Here is a 20,887-nt window from a genome sequence, read left to right as displayed (position 1 = left end):
TGAAACCCACTCTATTGCTTTCCACTTGGCACCTGCTGGGGACCCGTGTTACCGACCTGAGGACCTGAGCGAGACCACTTCGCCCATTCCATCACCTCTGCCCAATCCTCCCAAAGTATGAGAAACCTCCAGATGGCAAAGTTTTCAAGTGTTCAGCTGAACACTTGTGAGAAAGCTGCCATCTTTTTATGTTACAATTTGATCAGAGAGGAACCTTAGCAGTGCGCCTTGAATCTCAATGTCAAACCAAGTTTTGTGAAATTGACCTTTGCATTTTTATTTACAATTGCCTCACTCAGACAAGGCTGCAAGGATCCCTGGGCAGAAAACAAATAATCATGACAGACATCCCTCCTAGGAATCACCCTTTCCCAGCCAGATGGAGGCTCTTTGACAAGGTCAAGCTTTTTGTTTCTAATTCCTTCTTCTCTTAAGATGCATTATCTTGGAATTTTGGCTCTTTTGAAATGAAGTTTAAGGAGGACGTTTTCCACTTGAGCTTTTCAGACCTATTTGAATGCACTTTTGGTTCAGGCTGGGTTTCCAAATGTGAAAGCTTTGGCAAAAAAGAGGAAGAGGGAAAAGTACATGAATAAACTGTTAGACGTCTAACATGGTATTTCCAAAAGTTCAAGGAAAATGGTATTAAATACACATTTATTTTGGTGCAAAAATAATTGCATCTGGCTGAGTGTTATGCAGTGAATTAAGCCACTGCTGGGGACACTTGCATCCCACCAGAGCACCTGGGATCAAATCCTACTTCTGCTTCTATTCCAGCTTTCTTCTAATGTGCCTGAGAATCAGTGGATGAAGGGTCAAGTACTTAGATTCCTGACACTCTGTGGGAGACCCAGACCAATTTCTTGGATCCTGACTTCCGCCTCACCCAGCCCGAGCTATTGTGAGCATCTGGGACATGAATCAGCAGATGAAAAACTCTCTCTCTCTTTCTACCTAGATAGAAGATAGATAGATATAGATAGATAGATAGATAAATAGATAAACTATAGATATTAGATATATATTAGATATATAATAGATATATCTATCTATATTTATATAGAGAGAAAGAGAGAGATTTGCTATGCTGCCTTTCAGATAAATAGATATTAAAGTAATATTTAAAATTCATGCATATGGCAAATATAACTTATGAATAAATGCACAGATTTTAAAATAATGTTGTACCAGAATAAAATTATATTTTAGTTCCATTTTCCTATTAACATTTTGACATATCCTCATATAATCCTTTACAAAGAAGGGGTAGGTATTTTGGTACAATGGGTTAAGCCACTGCTTTTGATTCCCATGATCCATATCAGGTTCTGGTTCCAGCCCTAGTTCCTCTGCTTAGGAGCCTGTTTCCTGGTAATACATCCTAGGAAGCAGCAGATGAGGGCTTAAGTGCATGGGCTTCTTCCACCCATACGGGAAAGCTGGGTGGGGTTCCTGGCTTCAGCTTGACCCAGCTCTGGCTTTGTAGGCATTTGGGGAGTGAACCAGCAAACAGAAGATCTTTCTTTTTCTCTCTCTTTCTGTCACTCTGCCTTTGAAGCAGATGAAACAAATAAAAATACATATCTAGAATGATAAAAAAATCTTAATTTGGTAAGTAGATATTTATAAATGTTGTCTTCACTTATTTATATCCCTTACATAGTAATATACCCTTCTTTCCTCATTTTATGGTCTTTGTCATGAATACCACCTCATGTGACTTTAATATGTCTACCTGTTTTCAAGGAAAATAGTATTTGTGTGTATGTATATAATACTTACATATAAAATGAAAATAGCAACATGCTATAAACTGTTAAATCTGTATGTACTTATTGAACTATTCATCATACCCTTCTGCTTTATATGAAACATTTTAAAATTAAAAAAACAAAAAAGTTCCCAAAAACAATGGAAAAGAAAAACTGACATTGCTAAACCAGGCTGGGCTTCCTGACACAAAGTATGAAATAACAAACGTTGTTTTCATATATACACATATATAAAATTCACTTGATTTCTTTCTTAAAGGAAAAAAATGCTTTTCAAAGCAATCATCTTCTCTTCCTTATTAGCCAAAAACTTCTAGTGTCTGATTAAGCAGTAAACTCTAAGTTACAACTTCCTGCTTCAAGTTCTTAAAATCTCGCGTTACTTCCGGAAGCATTACACAGAAAGAGCAAGATAAACTATTATCATAATTTTATAGAAATATCTTCAAATTTGTTTTGATTTTGTTTAGACAGAGTCACTTCACTTTAAACTTCATTCACCTTGAGCTACAAAATGTTACTTTGCAAGGAAAATTAAAGACTAATCATGGAGTGACTGCTTTTCTTTGCCAAGTGATATTTTTTAATGTACTATTAAGGCAGGTTGATGTTTCAGCAGTTAATTTGCATTCCCTGTAGTGATGTATCAAACATGACTATTTTTTTCTAATTGGACTTTAGGCAGTTATGGAATTATTTACTGCTAGCATTGGTTCCAGTACACAAAAACAACCCTTGTGAGGTTTACCAGCATGTTTTACCTGGGCTCTCTGGTCCATTTTCCCTGAGTCTCCATCACCAGTGTAATTTGGTACATGTTCTGCACACTCCCATGCCTAATGGACATTGTTCTGTTCCTGAGGATGGAGCATCCAGTTAGTTTCATTTCAGCGGTCATGATTTCCATTTGTGAGATAGTTAAAGTAATATCCTTGCCTTCCAAAGTCACCAGTTGGCTCATAGTTAAGCACTGATGTGAAATAATTCCAATACCCAATTTTAAAAGTGTGAGTTCCATGACATTTTCTGGTATCGACTCACTGTGATTTAAAAACAGACAGTAGTCTACGAGCACAACTGGCACTGCTATTGCTTCTACACTCCTGGTGCAAGTCTTACTTCTGGGAGTGCGGTCAGTAACTAAGAAAGGTCCAAAGGTTGAACCAGCTCCTAAGCAAGGCCTTCTCTAGTCCGTGGCACTGAAGGACTGTGGATGCACAGGTAGCTGTGAATCGACTGTAGCCCTCCAAACAACTAAAATTAACTGGCTCCTAAGCTGAATGAATAGGAGGACTGCAAATTTGTTCTTCAGCTTACACACCAATGGCCTTGGATTGGAAGTTAACTCCCATTAACCACTCACCAAGTTGATGCTATAGGAACTTTAATTAAGTACCACTCAAGTTGACTTTGCATGCAGTTTGAAATAAATGGGAAGCTTCTCTGATTTTTCCCTGTGACGTCTGTAATCACTTACAATGATATGTCTGGACTAGTATTTTACTAATAAATTCATAGTTGTGAGCTAGCAATTTGGTGGAACATATAAGAAAAATAGAAGAACTTCCAAAATACTTCATAAGCCCAAAAACTTATTTTTTAAAAATTTATTTGTTTTCACCACATTTGAAGGGTGGAAAGAAACAGACAGGTAGAAACTGATCTCATATTTGTTGGTTCAGTCTCCAGATATCAACAAGATCTGGGCCTCGTCATGCTGAAGCCAGCATACAAGAATTCAAACTGGGTGAGTTCCAGGGAACCACGTACCTGCCTTCTACAGTATGCATTAGCAGGAAACTGTAGCAGAAGTGAGGGAGCCAGGACTCAAACGAGGTACTCTGATATGGCCTACAGGCATCCCAAGCAGTGTCTTAACCTCTATGCCTTATGCCTACCCCAAAAGCCTTATAGAACTTTGTGGCTCAAAACTTCACATGAATATAGCTTGAATTTTAGGGCAATTAAACTTAAAATCAGTGTTTTTCATTTCTTTTTCTGAAATGCTTACTAGGATTTTTATGTAATTAGATTCAATTTCTTTACAAAGCAAAACTAGAAATGCAATGCATATAATAAATTGAGACATCTTAAAAATAATTTATACTGGTTTTTTCATTTTGTATATTGTCCAATAAGGTCTCAAACAGGATAGAAAGCAGCTGTGCAGACACTTATTACTGCACTGTTATGCAGTAGCTAGTTACCAGAAATAGCCAATAGACAGTTGTATTATTCTAATGAGTTTTAGATTCTCCTTCAGTAGGCATATAGATCTTTCATGAAATCATTTGAAAATACTAAGTCCTTAAGATTTAACCACTTGTGAGAATCATAGATGGCAATGAAATGCTTAATCTTTAAGAGCTGGTCCCTTGTGAAAATTGAGATTACGTCTTATTTTTTTTTCTTTTTCCTGTTATAGGTGAACCTGCAGGTATGTTAGTTGTACACAGAGAGCACATCTCTTCCCCCCTCTGATATGGGTTATCTTTTTAAGAAAGCAAATCTGAATGACCCAGTAAGCAGACACAGCACATCTTTGGATCAGCCCTAGAAAGAAAACATTTTCTTTTCCATTTGATTGTAATTTGCCAGACTAAGTAAAGACCCAGGAAATAAGCTATTTCTTTCTGGGCATTCCTGAAGGATAGTGTCTCATGTCTGAATGCTAGATTGAATCTCTTTCTCTGATAATGGGCCTTGACTCCTCTTAGCAGCCTTGAATACTTCTTCCTTCGTGACCAGTGATGGTCATCAGCCTCTCTCTTTGCTCTTAGAGAGCTCATCGATAAATTTATTATTAATTAGACAAATGCAATTAGGACATTGTACATTTTTCTTGGCTATTTATATTAGATTACATTTTAATGGTCAATTGCAAAATTTTAACAATAAGCAAATTTTCCTTGGCTATATATATTAGATTACATTTTAATGGTCAATTGCAAAATTTTAACAATAAGCAAATTCTCTATAACAAAGCCACTTATGTTAGGCTTACACCAAAAGTAAAATGAAAAAAAGGCAAAACATAATTCTCTACAATCACTAATATCAAGTTTTGGTAGCTTTTCCTCTTTGTGTGTTCTTTCCAACTTTTGCCTGTGTCTTTGTTCTGATTTGTTCTACTTTGCTCTTACTTAATTTCCAAGGAAAAGAAAGACAGTATGCACACAGAATGAATGAATCCAGGTGAGCCTGCCTGATATCTAGAAGTCACAGGAAAATGGGATAAAATCAATGTTCAGACAAGAAAATGAAGCAAAATTGACAGAGAAAAATCTCATTGCAGATCATTTTGATAAGGAAAACTATTTCCACCGTTAGTGTCACAATGGAAATGAGTCTGCTGCCCCCTTGACCCTAGTTGGGACTTAGAGTGACTTATTTAAGCAACTCCTCTGAACTCCAACTATCATCTGCTGATTCTAATCAAAGGATATGCTTTCTTCTTTTTGTAAACTAAACTTTTTTTAAAAAAAATGTTTATCTACTTGAAAGTCAGAGTTACACAGAGAAAGAAGAGGCAGAGAGAGAGAGAGAGAGGAGAGAGAGGTCTTCCATTCACTGGTTCATTCCCCAGTTGGCTGAAACAGCCAGAGCTATGCCCATCCGAAGCTAGAGGCAGGAGCTTCCTCCAGATCTCCCATGTGGGTGTAGGTGCCCAAACACTTGGGCCATCTTCTACTGCTTTCCCAGGCCATAGCAGAGAGCTGGATTGGAAGTTGAGCAGCTGGGACTTGAACCAGCACCCATGTGGGATGCTGGCACTGCAGGTGGCAGCTTTACCTTCTAAGCCACAGTCCTGGCCCCTAAACTGATCTTATTTAAATGCAAAATAACTTTACACTGTCACTCTCTCTATCTACTGATATTCTCTAGAATTTTCTCATTCTTTGAGAAAAAGGCAAAATTGGGTCATCCCTCTCACATTATACATTTGTATTTGTATGGATTATAAATTAGGTTTGGTACATAATTATGTGGTTTTTTTTTTACATTTATTTTAGTTTAAAGGGAGAGAGACAGAAACAGAGAAGCAGAGAGATTTAGATCTTCCATGTCCCAGAATGCCTGCTGAAGCCAGGGCTGGTCCAGACCAAAGTCAGGAGCCTGGAACTGCATCTGGGTCTCTATGTGAATAGCAGACCCAAGCACTAGAGCCCTCACCTGCTACTGCCCACCAACAGGAAGTGATCAGAAGAAGGGCTGGGACTTGAACCAAGGAACTCAAATATAGGATGCAGCCATCTCAAAAGGCAACTTAACCACTGTATCAAACGCCTGTCCCAGCTATGTTTTTTTTTTTTTTAAGAAATTTATTTATTTATTTATCTATTTATTTGAAAATCAGAATTAGAGAGAGAGAGACAGAGAGATGGATCTTCCATCCTCTGGTTCACTCCCAGGTGGCCACCAACAGCTAGGGTTGGGGCCAGGCAGCAGCCAGGAGCTTCTTCCAGGTCTCCAACATGGCCAAACACTCAGCCGATCTTCCTCTGCTTTTCCAAGGTCATTAGCAGAGAGCTGGATTGGAAGTGGAGGTGGCTAAACCCGCTATGGCACCACACTGTCCCCCAAGTTATGTTATATAACTTCCATATAATTCAATTATTTTATATAAGAAAGATTTCTAAGCTTCTTTACTTTGACACAATAGGTAACAGACAAGGAAGTAGATTCCCTAATGTCGTATAAATGTTATATGACATAGCTGACCCATGTCATACAAATGTTATAAAATAATAACCCCATGAGACTAATACCAAAAGCTTTAGATTATTTTTTGTTTAATGCAGTAAATAATAGAGAGGTAAGAAGAGGAAGGAGAAGTGAAAATGATATATATTGACAGTAAAACCCACGTCAGGACTTTCCTTGCTGTTATTTAGTTGAATCCTGAGAATAATAACTAAAGTCAGTATTGTTTGTCCATTATGGTGAAGTTGAAGTAGTTGAAGTTGAAACTCAGATGAATTTAAAAATGCACTGGGGCCAGCAGTATAGTACAGCAGGTTAAGCCACCACTTGTGATGCTGGCGTCCCATGTCTGAGCACTTGAGTCCCAGCTGCTCTACTTCTGATCATGGACCCTGCGGATGAGCTTAGAAGACAAAGGAAGATGGCCAAGTGCTTGGGCCCCTGCCTCTCATGTGGAAAACTCAGATGGAGTTTCTGGCTCTTGGTTTCAGCCTGGCCCAGACCTCACTGTTGTGGGCCCTTGAGGAGTGAACCAGCTCACAGAAGCTCCTTCTTTGTCTCTCCCTCATTCTCTGTCACTCTGCCTTTCAAATAAACAAATACATATAACTTTAAAAATAAAATAACTACATTGAAGAACTATTTATAGAGCATCTTCTGTAGGTGCGTCATTGCTGTCACTACTTTAAAGTCATAACACCCCTTAAATAAAAAATTTCAATTTAAGTCTAAGATGTTTCAAAAATCCCTCTCATTTTTCTTTTTTTTAATATTTATTTATTTATTTATTTGAAAGTCAGAGTTACACTGAGAGAGAAGCAGACACAGAGAGAGAGAGGTCTTCCATCCACTGGTTCACTCCCCCATTGGCCGCAATGGCCAGAGTTGAGCCGATCTGAAGCCAGGAGCCAGGAGCTCCTTCCAGTTCTTCCATACGGGTGCAGGGGTCCAAGGAGTTAGGCCATCTTTCACTGCTTTCCCAGGGCATAGCAGTGGAAGTGGAGCAGCCCGGACTCGAACCGGCGCCCATGCGGGATGCCGGCACCACAGGCAGCGGCTTTACCTGCTACACCACAGCACCCCACCCCCCGTCATTTTTCATAATGACAAGCTGATAAAGTAAAATCAAACAAAAACATAGTTTTCAGGTGAGACTTGTTTTTAGTTCCTGGTCTTTTATTTACAACCTGTGGAACTGGGATCACAGAGCTCAAACTTTCCAATATTCAGTTTCCCCATCTGATTCCTGAAGCTGATGGCATCTTCTTACTATCTCATATTAGAGATGGAAGGGGTGTGGCGAAGCCACCAGCCCAAGTCTGGGCCCAGAAAATAGAACATTCCTGTGATTCTTTCTGCCTGGCAGCTTTGTATGTTGTAGCCCCCCCCACCAAGCACGCATATAATTGCAGCCCCCAAATGCATACTGAATAATTTAGTATATGATATGACAGTAACTATGATGATTGAATTATTGTACCCTGCTTCGTGGAGAGATTATTTAGGAAATCTCTAGCACTCATTTTTTGTGTAGCCAGAAGTAAAAAACAATGTGTGATTGCCATACTTTCAAACTTTACCCACTTTCAGGGTGTTCTCTACTTCTCTATTGGATAATTTTTCCAAGAAAAAATCAATTGAGAAGAAAAACACTAGGCAAGGGTATGTCAAAACATTTGTGGAAATATGGAACTAAAAGATAAGTTTATTTTAGTGCAAAGATTTTTGAATCTGTGCATTTTTTTCATAATGTGCACTTTCCTTGAACTTTTTGAAATACCCTCATGTATGATCTTTGGATTTGGTATTGGGGTATGGGGGGAGTTTTATGGGAATAGTTTGGAGGCAGTTTTGTTCACAATGACCATGCAAAAGGCAAGTTTTCTGGGCAGCCAGGCTCTTCCCTTGTCTAGCGCGGTACAGGGCTAGACTGCTGGGCACTGGAGGGGGAACGGTGAGACCAAGGCATTGAATGTGCCTCTGGCTCTTCCATCAGAGCTGTTGTTGCTGTGGAAACAGCGTTCTCTCTAATCAACAAAAGCACTTGAGAGAGAAGCAAACATGTAGACAGATACATTCTCATTGCGTAGATTTCTGCAAAGACATTCCAAAGTGCATTTTTAATGTTTTTTTTTTAACTTTTATTTAATAAATATGAATTTCCAAAGTACAGCTTTTGGATTACAGTGGCTTCCCCCTTCCCCCCATAACTTCCCTCCCACCTGCAACCATCCCAAAGTGCATTTGTAAAATCAGTATTTTGCAAGCTTATGCATGGAAACTCATATGCAGGTGTGTATGTGTGCAGGGGGACATTAGAAGGACCTTTTGCAGGATTCGGGGGGAAAGGCTGTGTGTTAAACTTACAACAGACAAAGAAAAGATGCCTCGCTTTTGCCCATTAGTAAGTTCATATTATGAAGTTCAATGCACTTCCTTTAAAAGTGTTAGAAGCTCCTTACATTCTGGTTTAAAGGGGACATCAGCTGCCCCTTGGGCTTGCCAATTGGAGGTAATGAAGAGTCCCAGCTACTGAAAGATGGACCCTGTGCTGGACACAGGCCTCAGGGAACCTAAGAGTCTCCTGTACTGAAAAGTGTTGAGAGGTGCATTCCTTTCCTAAAGCTGCCATTAAAAAAAAAATCTTTACTTAATGTATGCTAAACTGATCTTCTGTATATAAAGAGAATTGAAAATGAATCTTGATGTGAATGGAAGGGGAGAGGGAGTGGGAAAGGGGAAGGTTGCGGGTGGGAGGGACGCTATGGGGGGGAAGCCATTGTAATCCATAAGCTGTACTTTGGAAATTTATATTCATTAAATAAAAGTTTGAAAGCAAAAAAAAAAAAATCTCCAAAAGATGAGTGGTTTAGGCCATAAGGAACTTTTGCCTCACAGTTCTGGGGATCAGAAGTTTGGGATCCAGGTGTGATCAGGGCCGTGCTCCCGGAAGCCTGTAGGGAAGGTGCTGTTTGTCCTCTTCCTGCTCTGGTGGCCCTGGTGTTTTTGGACTTGTGTTATGCTCTTTGCATGGTGTTCTCCCCATCTATGCATGTCTGTCTCTGTGTCCAAATGTCCTCCTCTCCTCTGTCTCCTTTATAATGAGAGAGAGAAAAAGCGGGGGTGGGGAGAGATTGATTGATTTCCACTCTGATCTGCTGGTTCATTCCCATAAAGGCCCATGATGGCTGGAATTGGACTGGATAAAGCTAAGTCTAGGAACTCCATTCATGTTTCCCACATGGGTGGTAGGAGCCCATCCACTTGAGATATTGCTGCTGCCCCCCAGGGTTGGGTTTAGCAAGAAACTAGAATTGTCTTAACCAATGTTTTAATCACTAGGTCCCCTTCCCTCATTGTTACTTTTTTATAACACCAGTCAGTCAGTAGTATTGGAATAGCCCTGTTCACTTCTGAATGACCACATTTTAAGTTTATTATCCCTCTGATGACCATATTTCCAGATAGTGTCACATTCTAAGGTCTTGGGGTTAGGATTTCAATCTTTCTCAGGGGACACAGTTCAGCTCCTAACAACAGGTTGTGGTCAAGAGCCTCTCAGCTCTCCCCCAGGCTTTGCCTCCAAGAGAGAGAAGACCCGTTAACTTTACTAAGACACAGATTTCCCTTGCTCTCCTGAAAGGGCGTGTTTGCAGGTAAACTTGGGAGATTCTGAGAATGAAGCAGCAGCCTCCTTTTTGCCAAGAGGGGATTCTCAGTGGCCCAGGAATATGTGGGAGGGGCAGTGGGAAGCCCAGGCTGTCCCATAATACTGCTTGTTAAACTCTTGTCATAAATTATTCAAAGGATCACAGAACACACCGGAAACTTCCAGCGTTGAGTAATTGCTTATGACTTGTTTTGTCATGTTAAATAAATGTTTATGCGCACATGTTTCCTGGAAGTAGATCCCTCATACAAGCTGGATTGGAGATCATCCTTCATCAGACTTTAACTATCAGGGGTTCAATTGTTCCTCAGAAAGTTAACAGTCTCTCAGGCAGAATCTGAACTTGACACTCTGGTCTGAAATGTCTCCAAAGGCATCAGGTTCAGGGGCACAGGCTGGCATCAATGTTGGTTACACATGTGCCCCCTCGCTGCTGCACACATCACTGTCCCTGAGGTCCTGGGTCCCAGGCTGTGTTCTCCCATGAGAGTCCCTTCTCAAGATCTAACCCACTGCTCAGGATTCAAATCAACATCAACAGTACTACCCTGGGGAAACATTTCTGGATGCCCCAGGATGATGCAGGCATCTCATTGTGCACTTCTTTGGAGGCCGCTTGCCTCTAGCACCCCCTTGTGTCAACCTGTCTCACCCTTGCGTGCCCCAGGATCCTACACAGCTCATAGGAGTGGAGAAAGAAGCTAGGCTGCAGAAACAATGTAAAGATAGGTGGCAGGCCAATTAATGACTGCTTTACACAGTGATATGCCATCAAAGAGACCCAACAGGCCATTCCACTGCACTGGTTTCCGATGTGGAGAGCCAGGGCTTCAGCATAAGTCAGCTTATGAAGAGCCCTAGCAGCTATGCCAACCAAGAGTTGGGTCACTGGAAACAGCCCTGTCCTGGAGTCGACCTCCAGGTCAGAGCCACAGATCTTGTTTGCTCTAAGCTGAAAAGCCCTTCACGCAGCCTAGCTTCCCAAACAACCACTGCTGTCAAGGGGATGGCCAAGTTGGGTCAACTACATGGCATGCAAAACTGTATATTAACTAAAAATGTTTCCCTTTTAGAATTGCCACCTACCTTCTCTTTGAGCCAGCTCTCCTCCCAGGCCAGCTAGGAAATGAAAGTCAACAGGGTACCTCCCTTATGATGTACCACATGTGAAGAGATAGATAGGTCTGAGCCTCATACCTGACAAGGCCTTAAAGCTCACCTGATTATTTTCAAGCCCTTTCTGTCAGTTTGTATTTGCCTCTCAATGAAAAAATTTGCTCATGGTTTAGACACTTTTCTTAGGGCCTCTAATAATGACTCTGTCCTCAGTCTAAGATCCTGTGAGTTTAAATTGCTTGTTAGATCCATTTTCTCCAGACTCAAAAAAGTAAAATTCTAGGTGGCCATGCACATGAAAACTCTGATGGGAGCAGTTTCTGCAAGCTGGCACTGCATCCCCCAGGAAAAGCCACCTCCTGCTGAGAAGCCACCTTCTGCTGCAACCCTGCCTTGACTCCCCTTTCCAAAGACACCCCTTTTCAGCATGAAGCAGCCAGAGGGATCATTGTCCAGCCACCCGCGAAAAGATGCTAGGGTCCATTCATGGTAAGAGGGGGATGTGAGGAGTCAGATGGGTTAATAAGTAGTCACTGAAATTTGGGGTGTAAAATATTTGCTTCCTTCCCCAAAACATTATCTGTAGCAAGAACAGGCTAACCTCCTTCCTTTAGAATCTCCAAATTTACCATGAGAATAGCAAAAGAGAGCTCTTCCTGAGCTCACAGCTTATTGTGAAAACAAGTTACCTATCCCATCATCCTTAGCAGCCCAGACAGGATGCAAAATTGTAAATGAGGCCTTTTGATGGGTTTTTGTCCCTGCCTGGTAACTGAATGCCAATTTGATTGTCAAGTTTTTTTTTTTTTCCTTTGAAATTTTACTTAAAAATCTCACTATCATCAGCCCCTGTGGGTTTTTTACTCTCTTGGAAACCACTCCCACCCCATGCAGCTCTGACTAAAAGTCTGTGATTCTAATAATTTTAAATCTTAAAACAAACAAACAAAAAGGAGCAATTGGTATTTCCTAAAGAAATGCAAGGTGGCCAGTTGGTTACTATGAAGAATGTGGGATTAAGCAAAAACCATGACTCTGTGCACTGATGGCTCTGGGTTAGCTTGTTCTTATCTCCCATGATGGATACCAACTAACACAACAAGTTTTACTGAGCTCCCAAATTTTATTTCTCAGCTAATCTTATTGACTCCCTAGCTTTCATCTGTGGTATTATTTATGAATGATCACTATGTGTTATTCTTTTCAGTGTCTCACTGTTACCCAGTACAAATTCATCTGTGTAAAGTCCACCTCGATTCTTGATGAAAGGAAAAGGGCTAAAGCAAACAGTCATTCTGTTTGTACCAGTCATATCAAATCAGATACAGATTTTTCCTATTGGCTGTTAAACACTACCCATTTCTTTTCATTAATTCAGATAGTCATGAGAACTTACATTTGCACAACTTTATTTTTATTTATTTATTTATTTATTTATTTATTTATTTATTATTATTTTTTTTTGACAGGCAGAGTGGACAGTGAGACAGAGAGACAGAGACACAGAGAGAAAGGTCTTCCTTTGCCGTTGGTTCACCCTCCAATGGCCATCGCGGCCGGCGCGCTGCAGCCGGCGCACCACACTGATCCGATGGCAGGAGCCAGGTGCTTCTCCTGGTTTCCCATGGGGTGCAGGGCCCAAGGACTTGGGTCATCCTCCACTGCACTCCCTGGCCACAGCAGAGAGCTGGCCTGGAAGAGGGGCAACTGGGACACAATCCAGCGCCCCGACCGGGACTAGGACCCGGTGTGCCGGCACCGCAAGGCGGAGGATTAGCCTAGTGATCCGCGGTGCCAGCCTGTACGACTTTATTTTTAAAAATATACTTTAACGGATTTATTTATTTGAAAGGGAGAGAGAGAGAGAGAGAGAGATGTCTTTCATAAGTTGGTTCACTCCCCAGATGTTGGCAACAATTAGGGCTGGGGAGACTGAAACCAGGAGGTAGGAACTTTATCCTGGTCTCTCATGTAGGTGACAGGAACTCAAGGACTTTACCCCAGACCTGCTGCTACCTGTGCACTGGTAGGGAGCTGGATTGGAAGCAGAGTAGCAGGTACTTGAAACAGTCTACGGATATGGCTTGTGGGTGTCTCAGGTGACAACTTAATTCTCTGCACCACAGTGCCCTCCCACAGGTGTGATGTCTTTAAAAATTATATTCATACTTCATATATCAGCTAATAGACATTTCACTTGATAATTACTTTTAATCCTGACATTTTTGATGATTGACGGTGTTATTTTCACATGAATTTATTTTAAGGCCTTCCTTAGAGGAGTGGTATTTAATTTTGCCTTCCTCTCCCAACCCCCACCAAGGGAACAAACCCACTAAAGCTCACACTGTTTTTCAGATATATTTAGAAGATAAATACATCAATATTGAGTAGCTACATATTATAAAAAAAGTAAAAGTCTTTTGTACAGTTTTCTTGAACCTTTAATGTTACTGAATGTACCAGTGAGGAAGAGGGAGGCACAGCACTCAAATTGAGGGAAACTGATGAGAAATGATTGCATTCCTACTCTGTGCCAGGTCTTCTCTGCTGCCCCCCAGAGGTCACTAGCACCCTGCCCCCATGGCCTCATCTCAGGTCCTCTTTCCCACAGTGTGAGCAGGGGGGGCCCTGGCTAGTTCACAATACCTCATTGTGCTGTGCACCACAGAGGTGAACCAATCCTTTCTACCAACCCCAACCTACATTCTCTGGATCTCTTCAATCATCAGATGTGTATTGCACTCATTACTTCCACCTCAATACTTTCATATCAGGTTTTCATTTATATATGAGAATGTACAGGATTTTCAGGAGTTAGTAATTATATTGATCTGCTTTCCTAGTTTCACTCTCCAGTTTTCAAGTGACTTTTCATAATTTGAATTCTTGACACTCCAATTGGAATTACATTGGATCTACTTAATTCCTTTTACTTCCTATTATGTCCCAATCTAAAATCACTTTAACCATCTGTAGATAGTGATATTTGAATGCAAATTGTTGCTCATTGTTCCTCTTTTATTCTTTTTATTAATACCATTAACATGCCTGTCTGTGTTAATAAGCATCATTCACCTCATAAAACTCCCAGTTACATAACATGCATGAAACTAACCTTGCAAATCTTTGTAGTAGTGTAAAATAGATTGACACATTACTGACTGTTACAGAGATCCAAGTCCAAGCAGACCAATTAGCATCTTCAATGTGTGTAAAACTGTTAATTTTCAGGTTAAATTAGATACTATTTTGCAAGTATGTTTAATTCTGTGGTTCTCAAATGTTTGTTTGGTTTTTATTCTTCCCTAAAGACTGTATTCTCTTTGAAGGTTTCTTTTTGAAATATTTGCCTCTTTAGAGTAACTTATTAATTTGCGATGCTTGATTAATATGCACAGTGTAGAGTTTATTCTCTCCTTATCTTTAGTATTTATTGAATGTGAAAAGATCATTTGTCTTTATTACTATACAAAAGTGAATCTCACATATTAATGATATGACAAATATGGAGATGTCTTTTGCTTAAGGGAGTCAAATGCATACATAGAGATTGACTTTATATTTTTATTGTGTCATTTAAATATTTAGTTGACAACTGTGCTTATTTTTTGCTTGCTTGTTTTGCAGTTAGCTACTTGATTCAGCAAGAATATTCTGTTGGTCTGCCTAAGCTAACCTAATAGAATACTACTGATTGCCTGGCATAAGTCACAGAAATGTGTTCTCTCTGGTTCTAGTGGCTGGAAGTCCAAGACCAACATTCCAGGTGTTTGCTGAGCCTGCTCCTCCTGGCTCATTTCCCTGTCCTTTCCTCTGAGTGCATGGAGAGAAGGATCTACCTTTGGCGTCTCCCTTCTGCTTCTATAAAGACCCTGGATTAGGAAGTCGCACTCTCATTTAGTGTTCATTCCCTCTTTAATGTCCCTATCTGCAAATGCAGTCCCATTTTGAGGCACTGAGGTTTATAATTTCAGCATATGATTTATCAAGGGAGGGGAACATGATTTATTCCGTAACAGATAATTATTGTGTATTTTGATATATTATAATAGTAAATTCTGTTAGTATAGTGAATAGCCACATTTCTATGATATTCTATCATCCACCCCTAGATAAAATAAAATAGTTCAATTTGATTTTAAACAGCAGATAAATTTTAGTATAAATATGTCAAAAAAGATTGTATGGTGAATATTTATAATAAGATCTATTTTTGTCAATCTGAAATTTGTGTTGAACTGGACATCTTGTACTTTCATTTGTTAAATCTGGCATCTCTAATGCCTCCTTCCCACCACCAAGTCTGCAACATGAATTCCCCCAGCCGCCAACAGCTGATTCTTTTCTGAGACAGGCCCTAAGCTGATTATAGCTCCTTGACCAAGACTCTACAGAGTCTTCATGCTTACACTGGATATGTCTTTAAAAATATAGGCCTGAATCACTTGTTCCAGCTGGAGTGTGGAAGTCTACCCTCAATCCAGAGCTCCCTTGCAGATCTGCTGAGGGCTTTCCTGAAGCTAAAAAATCACAGTTAAACGTCTCTGCCCAATCCTCCTTTCTAGTCTTCTCTTATTCCTCCTGTCTAACGATAACTTAGCACCTATCCCCTCTATTCTCTGAGCCTCTGGTAACCACTACCCTACACCAGGCTTTTATGAGATCAATTTTTCTAGATTTCATAAATGATTGAGATCACACAGTACATATCTTTCTGTGCTTGCTTTGCTTGATTTAATATAATGTCTTTCAGTTGTATCCATGTTGTCACAAATGACAGGATTTCATCCTTACCAAGATTGAATCATGTAGCCTCTCAATCTGTAAGTCTCATTATACTCTAGGATCTATTGGTCTCATGTAAGCATGGCTGTGCTGATGATGATACTGTGAAGTGATGGATGCTTCCAGATTCATCTGACAGTTCACGATACAAGTGAGCCAGTGAAATATCATTAGTCATCTGTTTCTATTAATTTGACATAGTCATCCACATGGGATTTCAATCAAAAGTCAGCAGATATAATCAGATTCTTGAATGAGTTATCTGTGACATAAGAAAGTCTTGGGAAAAGGGATCTCTTAATTGAATACAAAAAAGAAGAAAAGGGTTTGCCTATGACAAAAAATATCCTCTGAACAACCCATGAAACGATGTATTATGACCTTGACTTTACAGATGACAAATATCTTCTGAGGGCTGAAGTTATGTGCATATGAGCGTGACAAGTTGAATTATTTTAATTAAATAAATTGTAATTGTAATTAATTACAATGTAAATTGTAATTTACATGTATTCATGTATAGAATGTTTTACAGCAACATATCATATCATAAAAGTATATATGAAGCTTTTTATCTTAGTTGATTGAGACACAGGGGAAATGAATTTATAGATGTTTTACCAAGACAGATATTTATCTGTCTCACCAGCACAAGTGTGTCCATGTAGTCCTTTTTAAAGATTTACTTATTTATTTTGAGAGTCAGAGTTACAGAGACAAGGAGAGACAGACAGAGATCTTCCATCTGCTGGTTCACTCCCTAGATGGCTACAAAAGCCAGTGCTGGGCAAGGCCAAAGCTAGAGTTAAATGGGAAATGGGGCAGCCAGGACACAACCAATGCTCATATGAGATCCTGGCACTGCAGGCCTTGGTTTAACCCATTATGATACAATACAGGCCCCACAGAGTCCTCTTTTAAGACATCCTGGTAATATGAACAAACGGAAAACACACATAGGAAGTTTGATGTTTCTAATATTCTAAATTTAGATATTATTAGCCTATGAGATAGCTATTTGAATTGATTCTTTTCTTCAATACTTGCTAAATTCTTTATTTATCCTAGAGATATTTATTGAACCTCTGCTTTCTTTAAGCACCTAAATACTAGACAGCTTTTTGAGCTCCAACTGAGAAAGCAGGTTCTATGCAAAGTGCTACACTGAACCTTGAAGGTGATAGTGGACAATGTCTGGTAAATGTCTGTGCTTTATCATATAAATCTGCATTTTCCTATATATTTTTAAGTATGATCCACTCCGTCACTTATACTTCCTCTTCAAAAACATACACACAATTATATATTGTGAATCATGGTCCACATAGCAATCATTGTGGTGATGACAACTCAAAATAATTACAACTACTATCATCTACATAATGCTTTCATTCTTTTAGGATTTAAGCTAAATGCCTTATACAGTTTTCACCTAATGCTAAAAGCTCAAGTGCTGTAAGAAGATTGCCTGAGGTCCACAAGGTGTATTGTTGGGAATATTGGAAATGGAATCCAGAAACTTGATTTTGAAGGTGTATAATGCAGGGATGCCTATGTCCCATTGTGCCCTACTGCTCTTTCTGTGACTGCAAACAAGGCAGAGGCCCCTGCATGGCTGGAGTTTCTCTCCTGCATCCTGGTGGCAATTGAGGATGTTGCTTTACTTAAAAGAAGGGAAAGATTTCTAATGCACTCAGTCCAATATGGAAATTGTCAAGGGAGAGTCATCTCAAAGGGCAATGGTACCATGTCCTGTAGGATTGTTGTCAGCGATCTGCTTCCCACTCCAAGTGGACACTCTTTGACTGACAATGTACCCAGTAATCCAAATGAGAACAACTTTCACCCAATACCTATGTCAGTACCCATACCTTTTTTAAGCAAAAATGATATTTCAATCCCATCTGTGATTTATGCACAAACAACAGAAAATTGCAACAGAATACATGTATCAATATTCATTTTTTAAAATAAAGTATTGGATTTATATGGAAGGCTAGAATTTAAGTTTAGAAAGATTGGTCCATTCCACCATTATAAATTAACAGCATGACATAAGTCACTATGCAGCATGTAATTATTTGGTAATGAGTTGTAATCATAAGCAATTTCTCTAAGTGTAAATTAAGTATTCATTATAAATACCAATAATGATTAATTATGCTAATTATTTCAAATAAAAATAAGAAAATTCATTTTATATGAAATTATTTGGTTTCCATCAATGCAAAGTCTTCAACTCTCTTAACTTTAAGAAAAATAAAAGCAGAAACTAAAAGAGCATAAAGATATTTATATATACCTTTGTGTATATTACCAGAAGACTTCCTGAATAGACTCATGTGGCCATTTTTAGCCTATATTCCTATGAAGTTTGGAGCTCAGAAAATTGAATCAGTATTTCCAGAAAAAGGTGGAACAGTTTTCTGTACTGTACAGTATGGTTCATCTTTCATATTTTAACACTTTAAACGTACGTGGTAAGTAACCTTCTAATTTCCTTGGTACAAACTCATGACAAAGATTGTTCTCATAATTATATCAGAGAAACTTAGTTGGACTTGCTTTCCATTATTCCTCATTATTAATCTTGTATTCTAGGAAAATGGGCTCTACCCCCAGGCCATGAACACCACTGCTGCTTTAATTCTTCTGTGTTCTACATAGTATGACTTCTTTCCTTTCTGATTCCCAATTCATTCAATTGACTGAGTGCCTTTACATTACCTGTGTTAATTGATGGATTCACATAACATTAAGTTGAACATTTTAAAGAGAACAAGTCAATGAGTGACATTTAGTACCATGTTCTGCACTTCTGAATCTAGTTGGAAAACATATCTATCACTCTAAAAAGTGACCCTGTACCCTTGGGGCTGGCTCTGTGGCACAGCGGGTTAAAGCCCCAGCCTTCAGTGCTGGCATCCCACATGGGCTCCTGTTTGAGTCCTGGCTGCTCCACTTCTGATCCAGCTCTCTGCTACGGCCTGGGAAAGTAGTAGAAGATGGTCCAAGTCTTTGGGCCCCTGCACCCACGTGGGAGACCCAGAAGAAATTCCTGGATGCTGGCTTTGTATCAGCTCAGCTCAGCTCTGGCCTGGATGTTGCAGTCATTCATGGAGTGAACCAGCAGGTTGGAAGACCTTTCTCTCTCTGGCTTTACCTCTCTCTGTAACGCTGTCTTTCAAATAAATAAAATAAATTTAAAAAAAGGTAACCCTGTGCCCATTGAAGAGCTGCTCTTCATTTCTTTTGATCCCTTCAGAACTAAGTGTGTCTCTTCTCTGATATCTCAATGTCTCCCAATGATATAAAAGATATTTCTTTAGATGCTTGTAATGAGAAAAAGACACACACACAGGCACACACACACACACACACACAGAGAGAGAGAGAGAGAGAGAGAGAGAACAGCATAACAGCAGCAACTGATCTCTGCACTGTGGCTTCATTCTGAGCTGGAGGAATGTTTCTGTGCTAGGAGCTGGGCTTCTTACAGCTCTGCTTTTGCCCACCCCTTTCACTGGTCTGTAGATCTTTCTAAGGTGCAAACCAAAGTCTTTTTTTTTGACTTTGCATCGTTCTGGGCTTTCACGTTGCATATTTCCTTTCCCCATATACATGATGATCATTGTGAGCTCTTATTCTTTCAAGAAACATCATCTGCTCCCCACCTTCCTGTGCATCCTGTGCTTGGGTCTTTTGGGCTTTTGCCCCACCCACCATCCTCTTCCCCAGGTGGACATGGTAGTGTATTTCTTTAAATCTTTGTATAATCACCAGTGCCAACAGGTGAAAAGTCGCACCAGGCCAGCAGTCGAAGAAGGGAACAAAATAAATGTTCGCCTCAGTTCCTGTCCCTTTGGGAACCATGGAAATGCCAGAATGCTTTACTTTACAACATAGCTTTTAGAAACCCCATTTTTTTTTTTCAAATTTAAAACAAGGTACATATTAGCTCCCTTGCACAAGCAAACCACATGACCTGTCAAATTCACAACCAGGGTCACTGTCATTAGCTACAGAATGAGAGATGCTAGGCAGTGAGCAGGAATTCTACAATAGTTTCCTTACCGAATCACCCATGCTTTCCTTCATTAAGCTGCTTTAATTTTGGATTAGATTCCAGAATGAAGAAGTTCCAAAATCCTTTTTGTTGTGAAATTCTATTACCCTTAAGTGATGATTCTATTACTATTGTATGGCTTTTTCTTTGCCTTACTCTATCAACAAACAATAAGTGGTTTGAGATCAAGATTTCCACTTAGTTCACTGCTAAATGCCTTTTACGTAGAAAACATAACTGCCTAATAAATATTTGTTGAAGAGATGTCAAATTAAGCTATTATCTTCCCACAAAGTTCTACCTGGATTAATCGAGATGAATACATCTCTCCTATAGACTTACTTGGTGGTCTCGCTACAATTTGTATTACAGTCTGCTCTATCCAGTACTCATTTATGCATTTAAGTACCTGCGGTAAATTCTGTCAATGCCTGGAGAATGAGAACATATTTTGCTGACTTCTCACAGGGCTTGGCCAAGCACAGGTCTTCAGCTACTGTTAATGGTTTTAAAATCCCCATATGAATCCTAAAAAAGAACAAAGCATCTTATTCCAGAAATACCATGAGGCCACATGATGTCAGTACTATGACTTGTCTTCTGGGATGTCTGTCTTCCATAGATGGTCATTTCAAGGCCTTCGATGCTTACTTCATGCTAAACCTGTAGTTACTGGTGGCTCATGTTGCTTCCTTTGCTTTCCTCATATTTTGCAGGGCTCAACAGTGCTTTGATATTTGTTAATTTTTACCCAAGTCCCTCACTAGA

The 20,887-nt window shown here is 39.7% G+C and overlaps 1 long non-coding RNA gene across 1 annotated transcript; it reads right to left on the bottom strand.

Annotated features, from left to right (window-relative positions):
• Positions 1-278: 278 nt before the first annotated feature.
• LOC103348016 (uncharacterized) lies at positions 279-20,182 on the bottom strand. The gene is made up of 3 exons (XR_007919209.2): positions 20,128-20,182; positions 2,537-2,632; positions 279-556 (listed from the first exon to the last, which is right to left on the bottom strand). It is a non-coding gene; the product is annotated as an uncharacterized lncRNA (long non-coding RNA).
• Between the last annotated feature and the right edge of the window lie 705 nt (positions 20,183-20,887).

This window comes from Oryctolagus cuniculus, chromosome 6 (genome assembly GCF_964237555.1).
Source record: "Oryctolagus cuniculus chromosome 6, mOryCun1.1, whole genome shotgun sequence".
Taxonomy (NCBI): Eukaryota; Metazoa; Chordata; class Mammalia; order Lagomorpha; family Leporidae; genus Oryctolagus; species Oryctolagus cuniculus.
The sequence above is the reverse complement of the archived record's forward strand: the minus strand, read 5'-3'. Positions and strand labels throughout refer to the sequence as shown.